This window comes from Halichoerus grypus, chromosome 1, assembly GCF_964656455.1.
Source record: "Halichoerus grypus chromosome 1, mHalGry1.hap1.1, whole genome shotgun sequence".
NCBI classification, from domain to species: domain Eukaryota; kingdom Metazoa; phylum Chordata; class Mammalia; order Carnivora; family Phocidae; genus Halichoerus; species Halichoerus grypus.
The window spans coordinates 139,051,864-139,069,270 of record NC_135712.1 but is presented as its reverse complement, the minus strand read 5'-3'; positions in this window follow the sequence as shown (position 1 = coordinate 139,069,270).

Below are 17,407 nucleotides of genomic sequence, written 5' to 3'. Positions count from 1 at the left end.
GGAAAAATTTCCTTTTCTTACCTATTTTTTCATCTCTTCTTGCACCTCTGTTAGGTCCTTTTCACCTTGTATTTTATATATCTTATACCTTATCAAATTTTATTGGAATTATAAAGCTGGTAGCTTAAATTTTTACTTTAGTTTCCTATAGTATTTTTTAACATATGATTTTCTCATCCTGAGTATGGATCTTTCATTCATTGCTCAGAATATTTTCATTCTTAATTCTTGTTGTTGATGTTTTTTAAATTTAATATCAATCACTACAAGTTCTTTGTTGTTAAAAAAAAGCAATGGCACTGTCCTAAGCTCTAGACATGCGGAGTTCGAATTCTTACATGACCTCTGGGAGGGAATGAATTCAATCTCGAATGAATAAAATTCCTTCGTGCCTGATGTTTGCCAAAAAACCAGAGTGGGTCAGTTTTTTTCTGGTCTCCCAGATTGTCTAGCTTGTTTTCATTAGATTTCTTTCCTCAGATCTAGAGTTGGCGAAGTGACTGTTATCAGTATCCTGGATGAATTTTTGGTTTTTGGCAGTCTCTGGTGGCTCTACCAGTTGGAGAAAATTCCTTCTTTGTCTACTGAACTGTAAAATTCTAGAACCTGAAGTAATTTCTAGATATTTTGAAGTTATCTGTACTGTATGAAATTACTATAGCTCATGTCTACATTTGATTAGTAAGAACTGATCTTGACATCTATCCAATTATGGACCTATATTCTTTATTTCAGGTCCTTTTTTTTTTTATTCATGTATATTTCAATAGGCAGGTGCAAGTGGATGAATCAATTTCTGCCTTCAAGGTCCCCAAGATCTGAAACTACTTTAAAAGTATTTATTCTTTTCCTTTTTTTTCTTGTTCTTTAAATGTCATGTTATCCATAGAGTGATTGAAAACAACTCTAATTCTTTTTCAAGTGCTGCCATGGAGATGTTACTATGGTCTCCTGATAAAGCTGTTTAAAAAAAGATATATATTTTTTAATATTTTTAGGATTGGTTGTATCCTCAAGGTGCCAGCCCAGAGCTGGTAGATGGATTTGTATTTTCTCTGAAATGCAAGTTGTAATAAAGACACAGGCTTCCAATTTTGTTGTCAGGTTTCATTATGACTTGTGACAAGTCAGGATAGACATTTCAGACTTGTAAAGAGCTGACTACAAGTGTCTGGCTGGCTTCCAACTGTTATGCCCTATACATGCTAAAAACAAGCCATTATCGTCCTTAGCACATCCTAATTCTCCCTTCCTAGGAGATCAGGAAATATGTTCATGCTGAATGATCATTTCATCTAAAAGATTTGAAGCCTCATAGTTTTGAATGGCACTTCATAACCATTCATTAGTCTTCCAGTGACTCTCATTCATTCATTCAGTAAATATTTAGTGACTATGTATTACATTCCCGGTAAAAAATCTCATAAGCAGAAGATTCAGCGATGAAAAAGGCTAACAAGACCATTGCTTCCATGGAGCTCATATTTGATTGAGGAGCGCAGGCAATAAAATATAAACAGATAAAATCACTTCAAAAACTCTAAGTGTTACAGAGACTAATGGAATGGCTAGGGAAGGGAGGCACCATTAGATGAGGTGGCCATGGAGGCCTCCCCAAGGATATGGATTTTGGCTGAGACCAAGATTATAGGAAGAAGCAATTCAAACACAAATGGGAAAAGATTTCCAGGCAGAGGAGACAGCAGTGCCTAAGACCTAAAGCAATTTTTGTATGTTCCAAGAACAGAAAGAAGCCCATGAGTAGAAGCATTGTGACAGACAGAGACCCAAGTACTGGATAAAATTGGAGGGGTAACTGGAGTATGTAGGATCTTTAGCCTGATGAAGATTCAGGATTTTAGGTGTGATCATAAACCATTGGAGGATTTTAAAGAGAAGTGTGTCATCATCTGATTTACAAAAGATCACTTTAGCTGCTCTGTGGGAGAGGGATGAGAAGGGGGAGGGGAAAGTGAGATTTGGAAGTAGGGGTTTCCAGGAATTGCAGAGCTCTGTGATGCTGTCTTGGACAGCCCTGGGAAAGGGAAACAGCAACAGATGGAAGATGTATTTCGAAGGTAGAGCTGATAGCATCTGGTATCCAGAGAACTGCTGGTAGCTAAGAATAATATTCACCTTTTATTTTTCAAATAATATTAAAAGAAACTTTCAAGGAAAATACTTGCCTGTTTTCCCCACCAATCTTTTTCTGTATTGCCTTTCTGTTTCAATCTATAGAATGCTTTTCTTTTTTTTTCCATTATTTTCTTAATACTTTCATATATTTTTCTATTTGATCCTTAGCCCAACCCTGGGAGACAAGCAATGCAGTTTCTCTTTTTCCAATTTTTATAAAGAAATGAGCTTAAGATAGGACAAAGGGAGTCACCTAAGACTGCCTACCTAGTAAAGCAATAAACTGGGATTCAAAGCCCAATTCATCAGGTTGGTTTCCTTGTAGTATAGCCCAGTGGAGCATGAAAAAGGGATCGGATGAAATGGGTCTCCATGTTCCTTTTCATTCATAGTTGTTTAGAAAGTACATCAACCTGCCTTACTATCCATGCCCACTGGAATGGTTCTGTGGAGGCAGGGTCGAGAACTATGTTTTTCTCTTTTACTTTTACTTGTCAAAACTGCTAACACACTGATATGAAGCACTGACTACTAACACTCTCTTTAACTCATTGCTTCGGGCAGAGGTCTACAGAAAGGAAGAATCCACAGGAGAATGAACCTTCAGGAAAAGCCTTTGGAGTGTTGAGGGTACTCAACAGGGAGAATCAAGAGTAATCTGTGTTCACCCAAAAGCTGTAATGTGTTCAAGGGATCAGTTATGGGGAGAAAATTATAACAGTAAAAGTAATAACTCACCTTAACAGTCAAGGTTATCTTGAAAGAAGTTAAATTTCATGAGTAAAACTTGGTTATTTTTGAATACAGCCCATCTATTCTCAGATAGTCTGGCTCATAAAGCCCCCTAATTTCCCAGAAATATGAACAAGTTTGTGATCATCTCTTCATTTTGCAGAGGGAGCAAATGAGTATTTCTTACCAGAAAGTATACTAAATTGATTATGTGAGAATAACAGCTTATAAATCATATAGTGTCCTGCCAAATTTATTATTAATTTTATTATTTCTAATCACTCAGCAAATAGTTACTTAGTACCTTCTATATGGGAGATACAGCACCAAAGTGAACATATTCTACTCTTGCTCTCTCTTTCCGCTCTAAAGTTGCTGGCCATCTTGCTGTTCCAGGAGGCATGCATACTCCTCAGAGCTTAGCCTTAGCATATGCTGTTCCCCCTGCCTGAAGCCTCTTTACCCAGAATTTTATTTGACTCATTTTCTCACCTTTTTCAGATGTCCTTCAAATATCACCTTTCCAGTGAGGTCTGATCTGGTTCTCCCACCTAAAATTCCATCCCTATCCCCCACTACCACAACACAAACATTTCATACCCTCCCCCTGCGTCTTTCCCAAAATATAAGCTTCTGAGGGGCAGGGATGTTTGTCTTGACTGTTATCTTCAAGACCTAAGACAGTAGGACAGTACCTGATACATGGAAGGCACTAATGTATTTTGAGCAGATGAATGAATGAAATTAATCCCTGAATCAAAGAACTTGTAGTTTTAACTGGAAATTTCTGTTCAATGTGATCAATGTCAGGGAAAGGTGAACACCGGGTGTAATGGAGCACAGAGAAAGAGTTTTTAACTCACAGAGGGAATGGGTGTCAGGGGAAGCCTGCTGGGAGGAGATGCTGTTAAGCTAATATCCAAATATTGACTAGGAATTAGTCAGGCAAAAAAGGCTCCTGGCTAACTTGCAAAAATTTGACTTAGATTTGACCAAGGACATTAAGGAAGGCATTGCTGCTCATCTGTACATAGCTAGAACAATAGCTTTGACAAGTACGCATCCAAAAAATAAAAATAAATAACTAAAAACAACTTTGAGTTATCATGAGACATCATCATATTTAAATTGCTCAAATTGTGATATTTACAGATGAGATAATGACATGAGCCCAGCTCTGAGATATTCATTTATCAAATCGCCTTTACTTGGTTTAGAGTCCCCAGTCTATCACTCGAGAGGGTCTTAGTTCTCTCACAGACTATAACTTGTGGTATCTGGAAGCATGTGATCTCACAGACTATAACTTGTGTGATCTGAAGCATGTGTTAGAAGTTGAGATTCAGATCAAAACCATCGATTTCCTAAATCTTTTGTTTTTTAACCACTTATTAATAACTGTTTTTATTAAACAATGAATGCAACACTGAAAGAACAAATAGATTGTAAAGGCTGATACACAATTAGAGTCATATGGTGAAGAAACAAAAAAATTAGGGAGCAAAAAAGAATTTACTGTTATTGATTCCTTTATCTATTTTGCACGAAAGTGGGAAAACCCTGGTTCTGCTCTCCTCTCGCTTATTTCAGCATTGAACTGGGAATGGCATCTTCCATCGGTGTTGAGAGCCAATCTGTTACCTGAGTCTCAGACTAGCTCAGTTCCCCGAGGAACTGCCCAGTTGACACACACTCCTTTCCTTAAGTAAAAAAGAACTAGAATGCTTGGGGAAGTAAGGGACACCAGGGAGAGGGAAAAAAGAATGACCTCTGATTTCTGGCTCCTACCTGTCTAAAGGGACCATGCTTTTCTTTGTGGCAGAGGCAGACAACGGAGGTCTTGGTTACAAAAGTGCATCTTCCAGCAAAGAGGGAATTGCTCTTTTTCCAGTGGTAAAGGAATAATGTTCCAATTTCTGCTCAAGGAAACAAAGAGAGCATGCCCTTCTGCAGATCGCATTCTCGCTGTGGGCTGCTCCACTCCAAGTTGCTCCATGGCTCAGCTGGCTTCCTTGGTAAATTGGATTGCCCCCAGCAACCCCAGCTTCTCAAACTGTTGTCTTTTGCAGAGTTGGCAGGTATAAATCCAAGTTCATATGGAAACAGGCCAGCATTTAAACGGAAAACATAAAAAAAATTATGAACGTACCTTTAACATTTCAAGTTTCAAGAATAATTTTTTGCCTCTGACACTCAAATGATGCTCTTTGTTGTTGGTGGTGTTGGTGTTTTTGTTTGTTTGTTTGTTCTGTTTTTTGTTTTTTTAGAACACTGGTTCTCAACTGTTTGCATTTTTAAGTTACATGGGACACTTGAAAAAAAATCCGGTGCCTGGGTCCTTTTCCCAGAGATTCTTTTTTTATAAATTTTTTTATTAACTTATAATGTATTATTTGTTTCAGGGGTACAGGTCTGTGATTCATCAGTCTTATACAATTCACAGCGCTCCCCATAGCACATACCCTCCTCAATGTCCATCACCCAGCCACCCCATCCCTCCCACCCCCCCACTCCAGCAACCCTCAGTTTGTTTCCTGAGTTAGGAGTCTCTTATGGTTTGTCTCCCTCTTTGGTTTCGTCTTGTTTCATTTTTCCCTCTCTTCCCCTATGATCCTCTATCTTATTTCTCAAAATCCTCATATCAGTGAGATCATATGATACTTATCTTTCTCTGATTGACTTACTTTGCTTAGCATAATACTCTTAAGTTCTATCCACGTCATTGCAAATGGCAAGATTTCATTTTTTGATGGCTGCGTAATATTCTATTTATATATATATACCACATCTTCTTTATCCATTCATCTGTTGATGGACATCTAGGCTCTTTCCATACTTTGGCTATTGTGGACATTGCTGCTATAAACATTGGGGTGCATGTGCCCCTTCGGATCACTACATTTGTATCTTTGTTTCCCAGAGATTCTTATTAGTTGTTCTGGGAGTGACCTGCTTCCATTTTTAATTCTCTGATGTGATCAACCACCATCAATGTAATATAATGGAGTTGAGGGAGATGGTATATCTAAAACAGGACTCAGAGCACTCGGCTTTAATTGCAGAGATTACCAGCTTCTACCCTAATGGCCCTCTAAGCATCCTTGAGCCTCACTTTTCCCATCTTAAAAATGAGAATACCAGTATCTACTTGTTCTTTGAGCCTAAGTTTGTGTATTGGAATAAAAAAATATACAGTTTTTAAAATACTTTGAGGGGTGTCTGGGTGGCTCAGTCGCTTAAGTGTCTGCCTTCGGCTCAGGTCATGATCTCAGGGTCCTGCGATCAAGTCCCACGTCTGGCTCCCTGCTCAGCGGAAGGTCTGCTTCTCCCTCTGCCCCTTACCCCTGCTCGTGCTTGCTCTCAAACTCTACTCTCTCTCTCAAATAAATAAACAAAAAATCTAAATAAAATAAAATACTTTGAAAGTGTGTTTTAAACTGTAATAGATGAGGGGTGCCTGAGTGGCTCACTCGATTAAGCATCTGACTCTTGGTTTCAGCTCAGGTTTTGGCTCAGCTCATGAGATTGAGTCCTGAGATGGGCTCCATGCTGAACGTGGAGCCTGCTTAAGATTCTCTTAAGATTCTCTCTCTCTCTCAACCTATAAACAAAACAAAACAAAACAAACACAAACCTGTAATGGATGTGATATTTGAAAATATGGGTGAAAATTCAGGTATTTTATTTTATTTTTTATTTATTTATTTTCTTTTAAGATTTTATTTATTTATTTGACAGAGACACAAGCAGGGGCACAAGCAGGAGGAGTGGGAGAGGGAGAAGCAGACTCCCCGCTGAGCAGGGACCCTGATGCTGGGCTCGATCCCAGCACCCTGGGATCATGACCTGAGCCGAAGGCAGATGCTTAAGGACTGAGCCACCCAGGCACCCCAAAAATTCAAGTATTTTAAAAAGTGTACTATTTGGGCGCCTGGTGGCTCAGTTGTTATGCGTCTGCCTTCGGCTCAGGTCATGATCCCAGGGTCCTGGGATTGAGTCCCACATCAGGCTCCCTCCTCGAGCGGAAGCCTGCTTCTTCCTCTCCCACTCCCGCTGCTTGTCTTCCTGCTCTCACTATCTCTCTCTCTGTCAAATAAATAAATAAAATCTTTAAAAAAAAAAAGTGTACTATTTGCTATTCGTAACTGCCCACCATCTATTTCATCTTGGGACTACAAGCAGGAGGGCAGACCTCATATCCACATGTGACCTAAACCAGGCCAATCAGGGGGTCCTTTGCTACAAGGCAGGAGAGTTTCTGTGGTCAGGTTTCCATTCAGGTGCAGGGTCAGAACCCAGACCTGTCTGCCCTGAGATCTTGTCCTGACCTTGCCCCCAGTCTGCAGAGATGCTCCAGTGCTTCCAAATTCCCGAGCTTCTTATTTTTTTTCTTTTTGTAGTTACACAGTTGCAACTACTCTCCTTTACACTAAACTGAAATGATTCAGGCTTGACCTTTAACAAATAGCTCATTTCCTGACATGTCCTCAAAGACCCATGTTCCCTGTAGGCTCAGACGGTCTGAGAAGGACAGGGAGGGCTGCTACCCCACCGCCCATCCCCCTGTGGGCTGACTTGACTTGACATCATTTCTTTGTACTTCATGGGCTCCTGAAAGTGGTGCCGTGCCCCTTATCATAGCGTGCCTTCTCTCCTTACAGCGCCCAGGAAGAGAGAGAATGATCTCTCGCAAGCAGGGATCAGGAGAAATCAGGAACTTTCTTGGCGTGTTAAGCATTCCATCAGGGAAGGAAGGCTGTGGATAAGGATAGAGCAAACAGTGGGCTCCTGGTTCCAGTCTTGGATCCAGCACTGTGTGACCTTGGACAAGTCATTTAACCTCTTTGGGTCACAAGATCAACATCTGTAAATGGGACTCTGAAGTTTAAGGTGTTAAACAATTAAGAGTGCGCTCAATTAAGTACTTTGTATATATGAAAATTTTTTTATACCAGAAATTTTAAAATGTTGAATAATGATGATGATGAAGAGGAGGATAAGAAAGAAGAAATGGGGCTATGCACTTAGATTGAAGAATTTTTGTTTGTTTATTTGAATTCCAGGAGCTACTTCAGATGGCCTAAAAGCAAATGCTTTTTCGAATCAGTGTTCAGTGCTCATATTTACTCAGGAGATAGGGTACAGAGTTGTGGGTTGCTAGGAACTTTCCTATTTATGGATCTTTTGTTCTTCGAAGAGAAAGAATTTATTTTGCACCAAAGAGAATTTATAATTAGTAGGTTGTGGTCATCTTGCTTGAGAAGGCTGTTTTTCTTTCTCATCATTTCTTGCACACAAGTATCCACACACACAAACACACAAGGTTAATTAATGCTAAATCTATATCATCGGTACAAAAAGGCAAAAAGCTTCAGCACCTTCTATGCAAAAACTGCTTATTGTTATCCAGCACAACGCATTATTGTGAACTTGTCCTCACACAAAAGCTTTGCTTTATTTGCTATGAAGCTCTGTTTGGAGAACAGCAAAAGGACATGTCCTCAATTTTCAGCTTCTGCAAGTTAAAGCGTAGTTTTTTCGATTCTGATGCCAACCTGGAAAGAATAAATCTTCTCTTTTCCATTGGGCAGGACATGCACTGCAAAAATCTATCTGAATTTGATAACAAGAATGTGTGGTGGGGTTATTAGTGATGAACTCACTCCAGCTCCCCTGATATTTGCCTGGGTCAAACTTGTATTGATTCTGGTTGCTGTTTGACAAGCTGGTATTATGGTTACAGAGTAGACATTGTTTGGAGTGTGGGTTCTTAGAGAAAGCGCCCAGAGGGTTCTTTTGTCTGAACTTTAATTGGAAGATAAGATAGAGTACTAGGAAATCAGGGCATGTGTATTTTTTCTTGGGATAAGGTTAGTATCTGGATGATCCTGGGCAGGGAAAAGAGGCTTAGAGATGGAATATGGGAGATTGTGTGGGCTAAGCTTACCAAACATTGTGTGAGCAGCTGAGAGTCCATGAAGGTATAAAACAGGAGCACTGGAAGTCTTAGATTGCTATTTCAGGTGTGTCTGCGTCCTTATCAAGACATTATAGCCAATGTTCCTAACAAATTACTTTGACTTCTATTAACTTTGAGGCCTTGGGCAAGTCACTTCACCCCTTTAAAGCTGCAGCTTCAAAAGTGAGAACATAATACCTACAGGGGCAGGCGTATTTGATGTGAAAGGAGAGTTCCTAGTTATATTTAATTCAAAAGGCACAGAATTCAAGACTAATTCTGAAAAGTGAGGCGAGGCTTTGATTAAGCCTGGAGCCAGGCTGCCTGGATTTAAATTCTACTTCTACTATTCACCTTTTCTTCATCTGCAAAATGGGGATAATAATAGTCCTACCATGTAGGATTTTTTGAGAAAAATAAAGGGGATGTTACCTATGAAATGCCTAGTTAGTGTCCAATAAGTATTAGCTTTCATTCTAACAATTCTGATCTTCCACAAAAGTGGCATAGTCATGTGACCAAAGCATAAATACTATTTAAAACTCTCTAGGTTTGTCATTTAAATTAGATAATTCTTCATACTTTTAAAAATTGAGAGACATTTGCTATATTTGAAATTTTGTAAAATGAGACTGTGTTGATATTTTTATATTAAATGATTTCAGATTTGCATAATTGAAATTCGCATGACTCCAATTTTCATAAAAAGTGACTAGCTCTGGATCTCAGTGGGCTGTCACGAGCATTAAATATGCTAATGTACACCAGTCTCACTTAGCCCAGGGCCTGGAATTATTAATAATAATGATCTCCAGGCAGTGAGAACCAAGATTGGGCACTTGGGATAGAAAAAAAATGACCATTTCCCCTTATATTTTGCAATAATTCACATAATAATTGACTCTCTCTTTCTGTTATAGCACAGAACTGGTTTGTTAGGAGCATAAGGGAGGGATTTAATAATTATTGCCTACAGGTCCCCATGCCGGTGGGCTGGGGGGGAGGTTCAGAAAACTCAGGCAAACTTAGGAACTCCATCAGACTCTTCAAATTCCACACCGAGGGATTGCTGATAACTCAGATGTTTTCTCATCTCTAAAACTTATACAAAAAGTATGCAAAATTGTAGGTCTTAAGAGCAAAATGTCTTAGTAAATGGTAATAAGTCCACAGGACTCCTGCTTTCTATCTCTTACTCCCCCCAATCAATGATACCAGTTTTTGGTGTACACTCCAAAATCAATTCACTATGGACAAAAGTCGGCTTTGGGTTTATGTCAGACTCCAAAGGGAGCTGTCTCCCCAGAATCAAATTTTATCTCTATCTATCATCTATCATCTATCTATCTATCTATCTATCTATCATCTATTATCTATCAATCTATTCTTTATTTCTAGATCATCTATCTATCTATCTATCTATCTATCTATCTATCTATCTATCCCTCCTTTGTTTATCCATTTATTTACCAAACTTACATTAAGATTTTACTCTATGTTAAGCATTGTGCTAAGTTTTGGAGAAAAAGAAAAATAAGTGACTGGATTGAAGGCTCTTAGGACACACACAGCCCAGAGTGGGAAGAATTTAATGTCACTTACAATAGAAGGTAATAGTGCAGTGATAAAGGATGCTATGAAAACCAAGGGAGGACCATCTAACTCAGCCTTGGGGATGAAGAAAATTAATTGGAGGAAGTTATGTTAGAGCTACTGGGAAAGCAGTGACTTCTGAAAGATCCCAGAAAAAATATGACTTTTAAGGAACTATCATAGTCATGTTGGTCTCTAACACTTGCCATTGGTAAAAATTAAGCTAAAAATGCATCAAGTCCACAGAGAACCAAACATTAGCCCATGTCAAATTCAGATTGCATTTTAAAAATAAATAGTCAACAATTTGTGAGAAAAAAAATGCAACCACCAGATAGCGAAACCAAAAGTACAAGGACAGTGAAAAACAGATTAATTCAAAGCCCAGCAGTACCTAGAAAATGTCATGGAAATTAAGTCTGGTTCTTTCCCTAATTTTGAGTCTAGAAGCTTAACATGGTTTGCACAACTTTGGAAGAAAAACAATTACCCTATGGTAATGAGTTCATTTACTTACTCAATAAATCTTTTGTATCTCTACGAGGTGTTAGATGCTTTTGCTGGGAGTACGGCAATAGTTAAGAAGGGTATGCTTAACACCAACCAAGGTTATCTAGGACACCAAACCACTCACCATATTGTATTAACATAATGATACAAGGGGAAAGGTGTAAATTGTTTACTTTGGGTGTGGAAGTAAGCCACTGGGGGTTATAGGGACTTGTGTAGGTGACCCTTGAGTGCAGATTGGATAAAAAACTGACCTCTTAGGTTAATGTGATGAATAAATCATGGTTCATTGGCAAGGATAGGAACATAAGATGTTGGAAGAGCCTTGGGTGAGTTGCATTTGAATTAGGACGTCTGAACAGGCTGCTCCTTAAATGTGGTTGGTTTTGTTTTCTCAGAGCGGTGAGAACAAGGAAGCAGTTAACAGGAAGTACTCCAAAAAACTTTATCATGATGTTAAATATCTTACTTCTGCAACTATACCCTGAGTAATGAGTTTCATTATCTAAATAACTTCCCTTTGTAAAGGATGTTTGGCTTTCCAATAATTTCTGACTTATTGATAATATAGGGACATCCTATTTAAAGAAGACCTAAGGTAATGGTAGAATGTAAGCATCTATATAGTTTTTATCTGAGTATGCTTGCTAAGATCTCTCTTAAAATGTTGACTTCTCAATCTGGAGACCTAACAGTATGTCTGATTTCCTGGCCACACTGAGAGTAACCACCCCCTTTTCCCCCAACACACATTCTTGTCACAGGGATCTAAAAAGGCATCTTCAGAGCAAAGGATATAATAGAAGACAACGTGCAAATACATTTCTGACGCCATGTTTCATTAATACCTTTCCATGGCAGCAGAAAGGAGTGGTGTCAGAGTGTAATTTCACTTACAAAGTCAAGCAGAAAATGAATTTCTCCTTGTGGGAGCCTGTACATGTGAGCATGACTATTTAGAAGCCAGCCTCTGAAATCACAGGAGCCAGTTCAGGGGAGCATTAAATTACCACAAAAAGGAAAACAATTTTCATCACTGAACTGTAATAGGAGTGGGAGAGGATTTTACATGACACGCAGCCTTTTTAAAAGTTGTTTTGTAAAAGACAGCTTCAGAGCTGTTATTATGTTACCCTAATCCTAATTTCTTGGATCACCACTGGTATCCAATCTGATTAATTATCAGTCATTTTCTTTTTTTTTAAGAGAGAGAGCGCATGCACGTGTGTGAGCGGTGATGGGGGGAGGGGGAATAGAGGGAGAGAGAGGATCTTAAGCAGGCTTCATGCCCAGCACAGAACCTGACTTGGGGTTCCATCTCTCGACCCTGCAATTATGACCTGAGCTGAGATCAAGAGTCAGCTGCTTAACTGACTGAGCCACCCAGACGCCCCAATTATTAGTCAGGTTAGTCAGGTTTTAAAAAAATATATGAGAATATTTCTGTTAGTGATGAGGGGATGATTAATAATAACCCCAAATTGGTACATACTCCAGGTCTCACAAGGTCTACCAAAGGCCAGGCAGAACTCTACCTGAGGTTTTTGACAGTAGGAAGACTCCTTTATTAAATACCCCAAGAAAAAGATCTTGGATTTGAGGTCTTATTCTTCTAAGTTAAAATCTCAACTCTGCCATTGACTGGCTCTGTGGCCCAGGATAGCTTGCCAAACATTTTCAGTCTCAACTTTCTTATCTGGAAAATGGAAGAAAGAATATCTATCTTATGATTTTGAAGTTAAGATAAAAGAGATGGCATATATAAAATATTAACACAGTGCCTTATTGACAAATGATGCCTATTTACCCCTTGTGGAGTCTCTTCACATATGTTATAAGGATCAGGCCTACCACTTGTTAAAGGTGCTTCAACAGGTGAGTCCATGGAGGACAAGGCAAATGGCTTGGGGACCATCTTCATCCCTTCAAAGACAGGTCATGAAAAAAAGTAGAATGATCAAAGTCAAGAGCAAAGAATGTGAAAATAAAATAGATTGAGAATATAACATATTAACGTTCTTTTTTTTTTTTTTTAAGATTTTCTTTATTTGAGACAGAGAGAAAGAGAGAGCACAAGCAGGAGAGGAGCAGAGGGAGAGGGAGAAGCAGGCTACCCACTGAATAGGGAGCCCGACATGGGGCTCGATCCCAAGCCACTGAGATCATAACCTGAGCTGAAGGCAGCCGCTTAATCAACTGAGCCACCCAGGCACCCCATATGAACGTTCTCACTGAGATTCATTACTATGACTTTTGCAAAACTGATCTTGACCACATAATTTGTGTCATGAGTTTTAATGACCATCGTCAGAGTTCTTAGATTTTTTTAATTTTATTTTATGTTATGTTAGTCACCATACAATACATCATTAGTTTTTGATGTGGTGATCCATGATTCATTGTTTTCGAATAACACCCAGTGTTCCATGCAGCATGTGCTCTCCTTAATACCCGTCACTGGGCTAACCCATCTCCCCCCAGCCCCCTCCCCTCTAAAACCCTCAGTTTGTTTCTCAGAGTCCATAATCTCTCATGGTTCATCTCCCCCTCCGATTTTCCCTGTTCATTTTTCCCTTCCTTCTCCTAATGTCCTCCATGCCATTCCTTATGTTCCACAAATAAGTGAAACCATATGATAATTGACTTTCTCTGCTTGACTTATTTCACTTAGCATAATCTCCTCCAGTCCCATCCATGTTGATGTAAAAGTTGGGTATTCATCCTTTCTGATGGCTGAGTAATATTCCATCGTATATATGGACCATATCTTCTTTATCCATTCATCTGTTGAAGGGCATCTGGGCTCTTCCCATAGTTTGGCTATTGCGGACATTGCTGCTATGAACATTGGGGTGCATATGGCCTTTCTTTTCACTACATCTGTGTCCTTGGGAACAGGTCTTGCTGGATCATAGGGTAACTCCATATTTAATTTTTTGAGGCACCTCCACACTGTTTTCCAAAGTGGCTGTACCAACTTGCATTCCCATCAACAGTGTAAGAGGGTTCCCCTTTCTCCACAACCTCTCCAACATTTGTTGTTTCTTGCCTTGTCAATTTTTGCCATTCTAACTGGTGTAAGGTGGTATCTCAGTGTGGTTTTGATATGAATTTCCCTGATGGCTAATGATGGTGAACATTTTTTCATATGTCTGTTAGCCATTTGTATGTCTTCTTCGGAGAAGTGTCTGTTCATGTCTTCTGCCCATTTTTTGACTTGATTATTTGTTTTTTGGGTGTTGAGTTTGAGAAGTTCTTTATAGATCTTGGATACCAGCCCTTTATCTGTAGTGTCATTTGCAAATATCTTCTCCCATTCTGTGGGTTGCCTCTTTGTTTTGTTGACTGTTTCCTTTGCTGTACAGAAGCTTTTTATCTTGATGAAGTCTCAAAAGTTCATTTTTGCTTTTGTTTCACTAGGCTTTGGAGATGTATCTTGAAAGAAGTTGCTGTGGCCGATGTCATAGAGGTTATTGCCTATGTTCTCCTCTAGGATTTTGATGGATTCCTGTCTCACATTGAGGTCTTTCAACCACTTTGAGTTTATCTTTGTGAATGGTGTTAGAGAATGGTTGAGTTTCATTCTTCTGCATGTGGCTGTCCAATTTTCCCAGCACCATTTATTGAAGAGACTGTTTTTTTTCCATTGCATGTTTTTTCCTGCTTTGTCAAAGATTATTTGGCCATAGAGTTGAGGGTCCATATCTGGGTTCTCTATTCTGTTCCATTGGTCTATATGTCTGTTTTTGTGCCAGTACCATGCTGTCTTGGTGATCACAGCTTTGTAATATAGCTTGAAATCGGGCAACATGATGCCCCCAGCTTTGTTTTTCAACATTTCCTTGGCGATTTGGGGTCTTTTCTGATTCCATACAAATTTTAGGATTGTTTGTTCCAGCACTTTGAAAAACGTCATTGGAATTTTGATCGGGATGGCATTGAAGATGTAGATTGCTCTGGGTAGCATAGGCATTTTAACAATGTTTATTCTTCCGAATCATGAGCATGGAATATTTTTCCATCTTTTTGTGTCTTCTTCAATTTCTTTCATGAGTGTTTTGTAGTTCCTAGAGTATAGATCCTTTACCTCTTTGGTTAGGTTTATTCTGAGGTATCTTATGGTTTTTGGTGCTATTGTAAATGGAATCGTTTCTCTAATTTCTTTTTCTACAGTTGTATTGTTAGTGTATAAGAAAGCAACTGATTTCTGTGCATTGATTTTGTATCCTGCCACATTACTGAATTGCTGGATGAGTTCTAGTAATTTAAGGGTGGAGTCTTTTGGTTTTCCACATAAAGTATCATGTCATCTGCGAAAAGAGAGAGTTTGACTTCTTCTTTGCCAATTTGAGTACATTTTATTTCTTTTTGTTGTCTGATTGCTGTTGCTAGGACTTATAGTACTATGTTGAACAATAGTGATGAGAGTGGGCATTCTTGACATGTTCCTGATCTTAGGGGAAAGGCTCTCAGCTTTTCCCCATTGAGGATAATATTCACTGTGGGTTTTTCATAGTTGGATTTTATGAACTTGAGGATTGTTCCCTCTATCCCTATACTCTGAAGAGTTTTAATCAGGAAAGATGCTGTAATTTGTCAAATGCTTTCTCTGCATCAATTGAGAGGACCATATGGTTCTTCTCTCTCCTCTTATTAATGTGTTCTATGACATTCATTGATTTGCAAATGGTGAACCACCCTTGCATCCTGGGGATAAATCCCACTTGGTCGTGGTGGATGATGCTTTTAAGGTAATGTTGGATCCTATTAGCTAGGATTTTGTTAAGGATTTTGGAATCCATATTCATCAGGGATATCATCTGAAATTCTCCTCTTTTATGGGGTCTTTGCCTGGTTTGGGGATTAAGGTAATGTTGGCCTCATAGAATGAGTCTGGAAGCTTTCCTTCTGTTTCTATTTTTTGAAACAGCTTCAGGAGAATAGGTATTATTTCTTCTTTGAATGTTTGGTAGAATTCCCCAGGGAATCCATCAGGCCCTGGACTAGTTTTTTGGGAGGTTTTTAATCACTGCTTCAATCTCGTTACTGGTTATTGGCCTATTCAAGTTGTCAGTTTCTTCCTATTTCAGTCTTGGCAGTTTATAGGTTTCCAGGAAGGCCTCCATTTCATCCAGATTGCTCAGTTTATTGGCATATAGTTGTTGATAATAATTTCTAATAATTGTTTCTATTTCCTTGGTGTTAGTCGTGATCTCTCCCCTTTCCTTCATAATTTTATTAATTTGGGTCCTTTCTCTTTTCTTCTGGATAAGTCTGGCCAGTGGTTTATCGATCTTTAATTCTTTCAAAGAACCAGCTTCTAGTTTTGTTGATCTGATCTACTGTGTTTCTAGTTTCTAATTCATTGATCTCTGCTCTAATCTTAATTATTTCTCTTCTAATGCGTGGCTTAGGCATCGTTTGTTGCTTTTTCTCTAGTTCTTTAAGGTGTAGAGTTAATTGGTGAATTCAGGATTTTTCTATTTTTTTGAGTGAGGCTTGGATGGCTATATATTTCCCCCTTAGGACCGCCTTTGCAGTATCCCATAGGTTTTGGACCAATGTGTTTTCATTTTCATCGATTTCTATGAATTGTTTAAGTTCTTCTTTGATTTTCTGGTTGACCCAAACATTCTTGAGCAGAGTGGTCTTTAGCTTCCAAGTGTTTGAATCTTCCAAATTTTTTCTCGTGATTCAGTTCCAGTTTTAAAGCATTATGGTCTGAGAATATGCAGGGAATAATCGCAATCTTTTGGTATCTGTTGAGACCTGATTTGTGACCCAGTATGTGGTCTGTTCTGGAGAAAGTTCCATGTGCGCTTGAGAAGAATGTGTATTCTGTTGTTTTAGGGTGGAATATTCTGTATATATATCTATGAGGTCCATCTGGTCCAGTGTGTCATTCAAAGCTCTTATTTCTTTGTTGATTTTCTGCTTAGATGATCTGTCTATTGCTGAGACTGCAGTATTGAGGTCTCCTACAATTAACATATTGTTATCAATATGACTATTTTGGTTAACAGTTGGCTTCTGTAGATGGCTGCTCCCATGTTGGGGGCATAAATATTTGCAATTGTTAGATCTTCTTGTTGGATAGACCCTTTAAGAATGATATAGTGTCCTTCTGTGTCTCTAACTACAGTCTTTAGTTTAAAATATAATTTGTCTGATATAAGAATTGCTACCCCAGCTTTCTTTTGAGGTCCACTGGCATGGAAGATGGATCTCCATCCCTTCACTTTCAGTCTGGATGTATCTTTAGGTTCAAAATGAGTCTTTTGTAGACAGCATATGGATGGGTCCTATCTTTTTATCCAATCTGCAACCCTGTGTCGTTTTATGGGAGCATTTAGGCCGTTCACGTTGAGAGTGATTATTGAAAGATATGAATTTATTGTCATCATGTTGCCTGTGAAGACATTGTTTTTATAGATAGTCCCTGTAAATTTCTTCTTTATATCACTTTTGGGGTCTTTC